Source organism: Trichomycterus rosablanca, unplaced genomic scaffold (assembly GCF_030014385.1).
Source record: "Trichomycterus rosablanca isolate fTriRos1 unplaced genomic scaffold, fTriRos1.hap1 scaffold_239, whole genome shotgun sequence".
In the NCBI taxonomy this organism is placed as follows: domain Eukaryota; kingdom Metazoa; phylum Chordata; class Actinopteri; order Siluriformes; family Trichomycteridae; genus Trichomycterus; species Trichomycterus rosablanca.
This window is the reverse complement of record NW_026947067.1, coordinates 1-11320: the sequence shown is the minus strand read 5'-3', so window position 1 is coordinate 11320 and position 11320 is coordinate 1. Positions and strand designations below refer to the sequence as shown.

At 39.7% G+C, this 11320-nt stretch overlaps 3 non-coding genes and 1 pseudogene across 3 annotated transcripts; 2 read left to right on the top strand and 2 right to left on the bottom strand.

Moving 5' to 3' along the window:
- Positions 1-578: 578 nt before the first annotated feature.
- On the bottom strand, positions 579-1746 carry LOC134307032 (craniofacial development protein 2-like; annotated as a pseudogene).
- Positions 1747-2152: 406 nt separating this feature from the next.
- On the top strand, positions 2153-2225 carry trnar-acg (transfer RNA arginine (anticodon ACG)). Its single transcript has one exon. It is a non-coding gene; the product is annotated as a tRNA-Arg (tRNA).
- A 1644-nt stretch (positions 2226-3869) lies between these two features.
- On the bottom strand, positions 3870-3951 carry trnal-aag (transfer RNA leucine (anticodon AAG)). Its single transcript has one exon. It is a non-coding gene; the product is annotated as a tRNA-Leu (tRNA).
- Positions 3952-10115: 6164 nt separating this feature from the next.
- trnak-uuu (transfer RNA lysine (anticodon UUU)) lies at positions 10116-10188 on the top strand. Its single transcript has one exon. It is a non-coding gene; the product is annotated as a tRNA-Lys (tRNA).
- Positions 10189-11320: the final 1132 nt, after the last annotated feature.

Below are 11320 nucleotides of genomic sequence, written 5' to 3'. Positions count from 1 at the left end.
ATAAGATGTTCTGAAATGAAGAAAAGAACTTAATGAGATCTCATTTCAGGGAACATAAAATAATAGGAGCATTCATTGTTCTGCACTATCTGTGTAGATTGGTTTTTCTTAGACGCACAGAAAGACGTAGAGAATTGTGATGGCGAGCCCAGCCCTGTGAAACTGTTGATGGTCGTAGAAGCGGTGTGGCCTACCGTTTACAGAAGACTCCGGATATATCAGAGTTTTTGCCCAGGACCAGATAAGAACCTACTCACACTATTTATTCTACCTGGGTAAAACAGCCATAGGAAAATACCTTTAATACGCACATTCAAGGACTAGAACTTAATTTTTGAATCTATACCTCTTTAAATATAAGGAGTGGTATTGAATTGAAGATCTCTTGCACTTAACATAATTCCTATTTGTAAGAGCTATTTTATTTCTTTATTTCTACGTTTTTTTTGCAGCACTGTATGTGATATTTCATTGCTTGTGTGGCAATAAATGTGTTAGCTGTTTAACTTCACCTTAACTAGGGGGTCTTTTCTGTCTCTTGTTTATTGACTTGCTAGCTTCTTCGGTAATAATAGTCTTTATATGTGTTCCTCAGGCTTATTTTCATCCGTGTCCAGAGATGTGAACCGGTTGTGCAGACTATTCCAGAAAACTTCAGGTATTTTGGTCAAGTCAAAGTTAGGAACAGACTGTTGTCTAGTCCGTTTGTGCAGCTTGACTCTAATTTTTGATGTTAAACGTTCATGATCAGTTCCACAGTCAGCTCCTGGCTGTGTTTTCACGGTAATGATAGACGACCTCCATCTTTGGCGAACACATATGTAGTCAATCTGATTCTTATAGGCCCCATTTGGTGATGTCCATGTGTAGAGTCTCCTTTTGTGATGTTGAAAGAAAGTGTTCATGATGGACAGTTGATTTTTTGTACAAAAGTCAATTAATCTTTCTCCAGCTTCATTTCGTTTGCTAAGTCCAAACTTTCCAACAACAGTTCCTTGTTTGCCATGGCCCACTTTGGCATTAAAATCTCCCATGATAATGAGTAAGTCTTGATTTTGCGTCCTGTCAATTTCCTCTTAAACTTGTTCATAGAATAGTTCAACGTCCTCCTCCTTGGCATCTGTTGTTGGTGAGTAGACTTGTATGACTGTGACATGGATTGGTGCTCCTTGTAGTCGTATCGAGATGACTCTATCGCTGACTGTGTTGTACTTCAGGACAGTATTGGCCAGTCTTCGATTAAGAATAAAGGCAACGCCATTTCGTCTTTGGTTATCATTTCCAGAATAGTAGACCCAATGTTCGTTTGACTGGAAATGTCCGGATTGAGTCCACTTTAGTTCACTAATTCTGAGTAAATCAAGTCCTGTTCTGTCCATTTTGGCTTTGACAATGTCGAGTTTGCCTTGGTTCATGGTTCGTACATTCCAAGTTCCTAGTCTGATGATATATATGATTTGATCTTCCCTTTCGACCAAGCGACATCAGCACCAAGACGACCTTGCGGCTTTGATCCTGGCGCATCATAAGCATTTATTCTACTCAAGACGACCATCGGCTCTTCCCCAGTAGCTTGTTGAGTGCCTTTCGACCTAGGGGCGCATCTTCCAGCACTATATCGCATTCCTTTAGTTGTACGCTACATCAAGTTTTCTTGGCATAGTACGGAAGTAGATTGCCAGGCCTTTCTCCTGCGCAGTAATGTGGTACCTGTGAGAAGCCACACTGGATCAGTGTTGTAGCCATTGTCAATACGAGATTGATAAGAGATTGATAATTTGCTTCCATCACGCAACGTCCTGCTGCCGACATTGGGCTGTACGTTTAGTCTGGCACCTCAGTTGAGACCTATCCCCCTTGGGGGCCCCTGCTAGCATAATACACTTGGCTCTAAACTGCTTTTAGCCAGGTGGCCTGCGTTCGACTCCCGGTATATGAGGGAGTCTATCAAGGAGCAGTCAACATGAGCCACCAGTGGCTGACCACTGGGAAGCTTGATTGTATAGTGGTTAGTACTCTGCGTTGTGGCCGCAGCAACCCCGTTTCGAATCCAGGTCATGGCACTGTCTTTTTGTATGCCGTGCTTCTCTCCTCGGGCAAGAGACAAAAATGGGGCTGGAGCTTCAGGGAGGTCATGACCACACTCATGCAGGGGCCAGTGGCGCAATGGATAGCGCGTCTGACTACGGATCAGAAGATTCTAGGTTCGACTCCTGGCTGGCTCGGTTACCTTATGCCTTTTTTTCTCTCTAACTCCTTGTGTGTGGTTCTCTGTACCCCAGATCCAACAATGCAGGTCTTGTTAAGGTGACAAAGGCTTGGCAGAGCGAAAAGAAGTGGCTGATGCCGGTGCAGAGCCTTGCAGTTTCCCATATGGTCTAGCGGTCAGGATTCCTGGTTTTCACCCAGGCGGCGGAGTTCGACTCCTGGTATTGGAATTGGTCTTTATGATTGGACTTGAGCAAAAATTTGCCTATTCGGCTCTTTGTAAGGGGAATTAGCTCAAATGGTAGAGTGCTCGCTTAGCATGCGAGAGGTAGTGAGATCAATGCCCGCGTTCTCCAGGTTTTAAAATTATGTAGAGAAACAGATGGACTACAGTCAGTAATTGTAGAACTACAAAGTGCTTCAATATGGTAAGTGGAGCTGATAAAATGGACAGTGAGTTTAGAAACAAAGAGGTTGTTTTAATGTCATGTTCTAACCCAGGGGTGGGGAACCTTCTACCCACTGAGGGCCAGTTTAATAATTACATATCTGGTCACGGGCCACAGACTACAATGACGCAACATAGAGCCAAATTAATATAGGCTTTATAAATACATGATGCTGATGGTATGTAGTGTTTATATTTGATCTCAGACTAACCTTATCATAATTTCAATGTGACGGTTGTGAATGTTTGGTCTTGACCAGCTGTGAAATATCTGGGGGCAATGATGTCGTGGCAACACGCAACCAGTATGTGGCAACATAACTCGTATTTGTTATGTCTGTTGTATCGTCTAAAGTTTAATTAATTGCATAAAGCCCAGACAATAAAATCTAGGAAATATATGGCGGGCCACATTTGATTGAGCGGGGAGGCCGTATACGGCCCACGGGCCGGAGGTTCCCCACCCCTGTTCTAACCTGTAATATATTGCATTTCTTAAAATGTCCACTAGGTGGAGGCAATCTGCAAATTTACAAAAACAGTGGCCACATTTCATGTCAATCACGTTGACCTGTTAGAGTGCTGGAGTCTAAACCTGTAAAACTCTCTGATATTTTACTCTTAACGATTTCACATTGTAACAACATCTTCTGTTGTTTTAACCCGAGGTGGCTCTGACGGAAACCTGTTCACCCTCTCGAGGTTAAAGACTGCAAGTCGAGACTGCAGTGCAAACAATGCTGCTCCTACTAGATGTGACGGAAACCTGGCGTGTTTGCACCAAAAATGTCCAGAACTTAAAACGGACTTTATCACAGACTGGACTGAACAATGAAGAACTTACATTATTTTTTTGCTAGTTACAACTTTCAGTTCAATTTAATTTTGTGTTTGTATGATTTGTGTAAATCCTATTAATTTAAAGTATCCTTCAAGCCACCCAAGAAGGACGGGTCCCTGCTGAGTCTGGTTCCTCTCAAGGTTTCTTCCTGAGTTTTTCCCTGCCACAGTCGCCCTCGGCTTGCTCAATAGGGGTTTTTGGTCTGTTGGTCCTGGATTTTGTAAAGTTGCTTTGAGACAATGTTCATCGTAAAAAGCGCTATATAAATAAATTTGACTTGACATGTGTCTGAGATCTCTAACTCAAGCACCGTTTATGCAATCCATTTGATTGCAGCTCATGAACTTTCTTTTAAAAACGAAAAGCATGAGTTGGCAGCGGTGGGACTCGAACCCACGCCCCCTAAAAGACTGGAGCCTTAATCCAGCACCTTATACCACTCGGCCACGCTACCACTGGTTAAGGTGCTGATCGAAACGAGCAACTACATATGCAATTTCTACCTGCATTTTCCAATAGAAGTCAAAGAGGTTGCAAGTGCAATTGCCGCACTTGTGATAGCTCAGTCGGTAGAGCATCAGACTTTTAATCTGAGGGTCCAGGGTTTAAGTCTCTGTTCGGGCGAGTTGTTTCTTACTGCATTAGGTGAGCGGTAATGTCCCGTACTACGTGCTTTGTTTAGAATGATGAAGAATTTGTACTTTGTGTAAAATAGCATGTACTTGATAAGCTTGAAATAATAGCACTCTGTGTGTGTAACATGTTCTCCATACCAACTAGTTGTTTTAAACAGACTGTAGTAAATAGAGGACCATTTAAATCTATATTTATGTGCAGCCTAATAATGCACTGAGTTTTAGATATTAATACCCACATATTTTATGTTGAATGACATGCATCATAATTTTAGTTCTTGCTTCACAGAGCTGCTTTGTTATTGCACTGCACTAAACAGTTGGTATATCCTGCACTATTTTGGCCCCTACATAATGCAGCATCAACCCTTAAGACAGTCTGTCAGTGGTACAAAGTTACGATTTGGTTCAGTTCGTCCTAAAGGCTGTGATAAACGTGAGTACGTGAGCTTAAACACGTTGAACCCCCACTTTATAATGCAGCATCAATGATCTGTTAGTACATTACAATTTACAAAGGGTAAAGGAGAACTCATTATAAGGGGAATTAGCTCAATTGGTAGAGCGCTTGCTTCGCGTGCGAGAGGTAGTGGGATCGATGCCCGCATTCTCCAATTCAGAAACATTATGATCGTTTAAAGGCAACACGTAATGTAAGACTTGTTTCGTCATTGCTCACTGAAACGCTGCGTCAAAAATGAGGTCAGTTTACGCTTTATTTTCATTCATCGTTTAGTTTAAAGACCTTTATTAATTTTTTTAATTGACAAACATGCAATAACTTTGAAACAATCTTAAAACAAATCTTTTCACATTATTATGTATGGTAGAGGGTTAAAGATGTAAATTTGTATATAGCATGCGCTGTCAGAAGTGGGATTCGAACCCACACCTCCAAGGGAGACTGTGACCTGAACACAGCACATTAGACAGCTCGGCCATGCTGACTAGTGAGTACTTTTGGCAATATAGTGTATTAAGTGACTTCAAAAGAGTCGAAACAGGTATAAAACCTTTTTATATGAATTGAAGTTTTACAGGACAACGTATGTTAAAGTTTGTAATTCAAGTCACGTCCTTGTGAGGATTAAAGCAGGTTGCAGAGCCCGGGTAGCTCAGCCGGTAAAGCATCAGACTTTTAATCTGAGGGTCCAGGGTTCAAGTCCCTGTTCAGGCAAGTTGCTTCCTACTGCATTAGGTAAGCGTTAATGTTAATGAGATGTTTGTAAGTGAAATAGCATGTACTTGATCAGCTTGAAATAATAGCACACTGTATGTGTAACATGTTCTCCACACCATCTAGTTGTACGTCCAGCTGTTTCAAACAGATTGTAGTAAAAAGAGGACAGTTTAAATCTATATGTATGTGCAGCCTAATAATGCACTGAGTTTTAGATATCAATACCCACATATTTTATGTTGAATAACATGCATTATAATTTCAGTTCTTGCTTCACAGAGCTGCTTTGTTATTGCACTGCACTAAACAGTTGGTATATCCTGCACTATTGTGGCCCTTTCATAATGCAGCATCAATGCTCTGTTAGTACATTACAATTTACAAATGGTAAAGGAAGGTCCTTTATAAGGGGAATTAGCTCAAATTGTGGAGCGCTCGCTTAGCATGCGAGAGGTAGTGAGATCGATGCCCGCGTTCTCCAGGTTTTAAAATTATGTAGAGAAACAGATGGACTACAGTCAGTAATTGTAGAACTACAAAGTGCTTCAATATGGTAAGCGGAGCTGATAAAATGGACAGTGAGTCTAGAAACAAGGAGGTTGTTTTAATGTTATGTTCTAACGTGTAATAAATTGCATTTCTGAAAATGTCCACTAGGTGGAGGCAAACCCCAAATTTACAAAATTGCTCCTGATGACTACTGTTTATTGAAACAACATTTCCATCACAGATCTGCTTCAAACTTAGGGAAATCCGCTGTCAGAACTCGGACACAGTCTCTATGTTCAAGTCTAGATTGAAAACATATTTATTTACTCAGGCTTTTGATTGGTCTTTTCAAACTAAACAAGCAAACCTAGTTATGCTGTAATAGTTAGGGGTGCTGGAGTCTAAACCTGTAAAACTCTCTGATATTTTACTCTTAACGATTTCACATTGTAACAACATCTTCTGTTGTTTTAACCCGAGGAGGCTCTGACGAAACCTGTTCACCCTCTCGAGGTTAAAGACTGCAAGTCGAGACTGCAGTGCCAATAATGCTGCTCCTACTAGATGTGACGGACACCTGGCGTGAATGCACCAAAAATGTCCAGAACTTAAAACGGACTTTATCACAGACTGGACTGAACAATAAAGAACTTACATTATTTTTTTGCTAGTTACAACTTTCAGTTCAATTTTATTTTGTGTTTGTATGATTTGTGTAAATCCTATTTATTTAAAATATCCTCCAGGCCACCCAAGAAGGACGGGTCCCTGCTGAGTCTGGTTCCTATCAAGGTTTCTTCCTGAGTTTTTCCCTGCCACAGTCGCCCTCGGCTTGCTCAATAGGGGTTTTTGGTCTGTTGGTCCTGGATTTTGTAAAGTTGCTTTGAGACAATGTTCATTGTAAAAAGCGCTATATAAATAAATTTGACTTTACATGTGTCTGAGATCTCTAACTCAAGCACCGTTTATGCAATCCATTTGAGTACTACTGTACTTCATAGAGTACATCCTGAGCTTTTTATTAATGTCACATTTGTGGGTGTGTGGCAAGCAGCTCATGAACTTTCTTTTAAAAATGGCTGCCATGTCATATTTCACGTTTTATGGAAATAAGCAAAGTAAGAGATCAGTTTTGTTCAATATGAGTCGTAACTTCAGTTTATAAAGATTACAGAAATGTACAGCAATTTTAACCCTTTCTAAACAAAACACTTATCCAATGTCCCTTGTTGTGGCCAGCAGGACTAACTGCCCCCTGTTTTAGCCTATTTCTATACAAGGAAGCAGAGAGCTGAGTGAGTAAGGCAGAAAATATTTTATTACAAATTTATGCAGGAAATTCAGGTGGTGGTGTGTTAGTGTGTGTTGTGCTGGAATGACTGGATAAGACACAGCAGCGCTGCTGGACTGAGAATAGTCCACCAACCAAAAACATCCAGCCATCAGCACCCAGTGGGAAGCGTCCTATGACCACTGATGAAGGTCTAGAAGATGATCAACTCAAACAGCAGCGATAGATGAGTGATCGTTTCGGACTTTACATCTACAAGGTGGACCAACTAGGTAGGAGTGTCTAATAGAGTGGACAGTGAGTGGACACGGTATTTAAAAACTCCAGCAACGCTGCTGTGTCAGATCCACTCATGCCAGCACAACACACACTAACACACCACCACCATGTCAGTGTCACTGCAGTGCTGAGAATGATCCACCATCCAAATAATACCTGCTCTGTGGTGGTCCTGTCAATAATTGTAGAACTACAAAGTGCTTCTATATGGTAAGTGGAGCTGATAAAATAGACAGTGAGTGTAGAAACAAGGAGGTGGTTTTAATGTTATGGTTGATTAGTGTAAACTCACACACTGCTGTTTGTGCTTGCATGACTGTAGGACGCGTTTTCAGTGCATTACCGTAATATCCATAAAATGTGTTCTTGAGTTTTCAGTGCAGAAAAGTTTGTGTAGAGACTGCAGCAGCGGATACTGTGTTTGTTTAGATTTTATAGTCATACTTTATTAACAAGTTTAAGGTAAGTTTATTAAAATAAACGTTTTTTGTATATTAGCTTCTGGATATTTTCGGATGCTACGGACAAAACTGTGTTGTACTGCTATGATGATACGACTATGTTCCAAACCCTTTTAGACTCTTCCACCACCGTTAGCGCTTCTCTCAGTTAGTTCAGCTCATTAAATATATTATCCACAGTATCGCTTACTTTTACAAACCCAATTGCAAAAATGTTTAGACAGAAGAGAAAATGTCAATGTAAATAGACAGTAGTTTGTAAAAGATGTTATTTATATTCTAGCATACAAACATACATCGCTCCAAAATATGAATGAACGCTTCAGCCAGGGTTGCCAGATTGCGCATTTTAAAGGCCGTCAAAATGCATGGAAAACCGCCCAAACATACTCACGAAAAACAGCCGATAATCAGCGCTTAAACAATATTAAACCAGTTAAACATGATCTACTACTGCTGATATCTCACAAATCAGTGATTATAAATTATGAATGGCATTTGAAATAATGAATGGCATTTGAAATAATAAAAAACTAAGACTAAGAAGTCTTAAGAAGTGTTTCAGGGTTTTTTGTGTTCTTGCTAGAACTGTTTCTACTTGAAGAACTCTTTAGTATAATTCAAGGTTCTTTGCTAACTCAATTTGATTTTTATGGATTTTTTTCTCTTGCCACATATAAATGCACATAACATTTAAGGACTGGAAAACAATCGTGCAATTGATACAGTAAAAAAGGTGAAAGAAAGGAATCTGTTCGTAATCTACCTGCAAAATTCTCCTCCTGAGATGTTTTTTTTTGTGTGTGTAAGCAGCAACATACTTCACCTAAAACTTGATATAATCGCCTTCAAGAGTGCCGAAACAGAAATAAAAATATTTTATATTAATTGAAGTTCTACAGGACAACGTATGTTAAAGTTTGTAATTTAAGTCACATTCTTGTGAGGATTAAAGCAGGTTGCAGAGCCCGAATAGCTCAGTCGGTAGAGCATCAGACTTTTAATATGAGGATCCAGGGTTCAAGTCCCTGTTCGAGTGAGTTGCTTCTTACTGCATTAGGTAAGCGGTAATTTCCAGCATTTAACCAGCCACAGCGAAGAACTGTTGGAGTAGCGACTAATCTTAACACATCAGATACACGACCATTCTTTTGTTACAGTAAGCTTGCAAGCAGAGCAACAAGTCAGTATTTAAGGGCTTCCTTTCTTACAACATTTCTTCTGCTAAACCAGACTTCTACTACATGCTTTGTTTAGAATGATGAAGAATGGAATGTTTACAATAGAAGCACTTCTGTAAGTCGCTCTGGACGAGAGCGTCTGCTAAATGCAGAAAATGTTAGAAGTGGAAATTGAACCCACGCCTCCAGGGGAGACTGCAAACTAAACACAGCACCTTAGATCACTCAACCATCCTGACCTGCTTGCAAAGGTCTAATACCAATCCCACAACACCCCCACGTGGACTAAGCTTTGGATGAACTGTTGTATCTTTTCATATTATTATGTATGGTAGAGGGTTAAAGATGTAAATTTGTATAAAGCATGAGCTGTCAGAAGTGAGATTCAAACCCACGCCTCAATGAGAGACTGTGACCTGAACGCAGCACCTTAGACCGCATCCTGACTAGCTTGGGTACCGTTGACACCACATCATATATCAATAGAAAGGGAGCCCCATATGAGCACTCCAACTGACCAAATAATGTTTTTGGGTGGACCATTCTTAGCACTGTAACGGCACTAGCATGTTAGGGTGTGTTTTTTTTCTGGTATGAATGTATTAGGTACAGCCTTCTTGTTGGGTTTTTAACTGACTGGATTATGTGTTAATAACTCAAACCCTGTTTGTGCTGGTTGTAGGCTATTCAATCGACCACTAGATGTAGTGTAGTGTGTATTCATGTTTCCTTAATTTCGTTGTGTTCTCCCTTAATGTAATTGCGTTCCACCTTAAAGAATTTGTGTTGTCTCTTAATATATTCGCGTTTTTCCTTATTGTTGTTGTGTTGTCAGCTTTTGTTTGTTTTGTAAATGTTATTGTGTTTTAACTCAGCGGGCCACCGTAATATAGATGGCATAATATGAATACAGTTAGAAAGTAAAACGATGTCGCATGCTGACCTGTGTGGAATACAACTAATGTATGTAGTACTAAGAAGTGTTTCTTAAGGGTTTTTTTGGTGTTCTTGCTGGAACTGTTCTACAGGACAACGTATGTTAAAGTTTGTTTAGTTAGTTAATTCAAGTCACATCCTTGTGAGGGTTAAAGCAACTTGCAGAGCCCGGGTAGCTCAGTCGGTAGAGCATCAGACTTTTAATCTGAGGGTCCAGGGTTCAAGTCCCTGTTTGGGCGAGTTGTTTATTACTGCATTAGGTGAGCGGTAATGTCCCGTACTACATGGTTTAATTAGAAAGTTGAAGAATTTGTACTTTGTGAGATGTTATTAAGTGAAATACCATGTACTTGATAAGCTTGAAATAATAGCACTCTGTGTGTGTAACATGTTCTCCACACCAACTAGTTGTTTCAAACAGACTGTAGTAAATAGAGGACAGTTTAAATCTATATTTATGTGTAGCGTAATAATGCACTGTTTTAGATATTAATACCCACATATATTTTTTTGCCTTAAAGACTCACTTAAATCCTGATCATAATTTTTGAAGCTGCGATTCATTAAGCGATGCCGCAACGAGTTTCATATTACATGATACCCTTAAATAATCATAATGTATCTGCACTGGAGAATGCAGGCATCGATCCCGCTACCTCTCACATGCTAAGCGAGCGCTCTACCATTTGAGCTAATTCCCCTTACGATGCACCTTTGTTCTCATTTTGAAGGTTGTGATATTACTTTAAACTTACCTTTTCTTTTTCATGTAATTACTGATATTTTACTGGATCTCTGCTGATATCTTGTGGGCCATATTGACTAATCAGTGAAAATTTATGTTTCCTTGTATAATAAAACCATTATGCTTATTTAGCTTTAATTAGCTTTAATTATTAAACAGTTAATAAGATAGTGATGGTGAAACTAAAAACCTGTTATTACCATCACTAAGTGTCTTTACCATCACAAGAAGTTATGTGTTGGTAATGACATGTTGAGGTAATGACAGTTTTTACTTAGTGAAAAAAGTAAACAGCTAGCATACAATGTACTTTACATACATTTAAATAATGTGAACATTTCAATTGTAAAATACTGCTGTAACAATGTAAATAGACGCTGAATAAACATACTTCATGATCAGAATGAATACATGTTTAAATTTCTCACATTTTCAGATATCAAAGCCTGGGTCCTGGCATCCATGTGGATGTTACTTTGACACATACCACCTACCTCAGCATTGTTGCAGACCATATACACCCTTTCATGAAAACTGTATTCCCTGATGGCTGTGTCCTTTAATGAAGTAAATTTGTATAAAGTATGACCTGTCAGAAGTGGTATTCAAACCCACGTCTCCAGGGT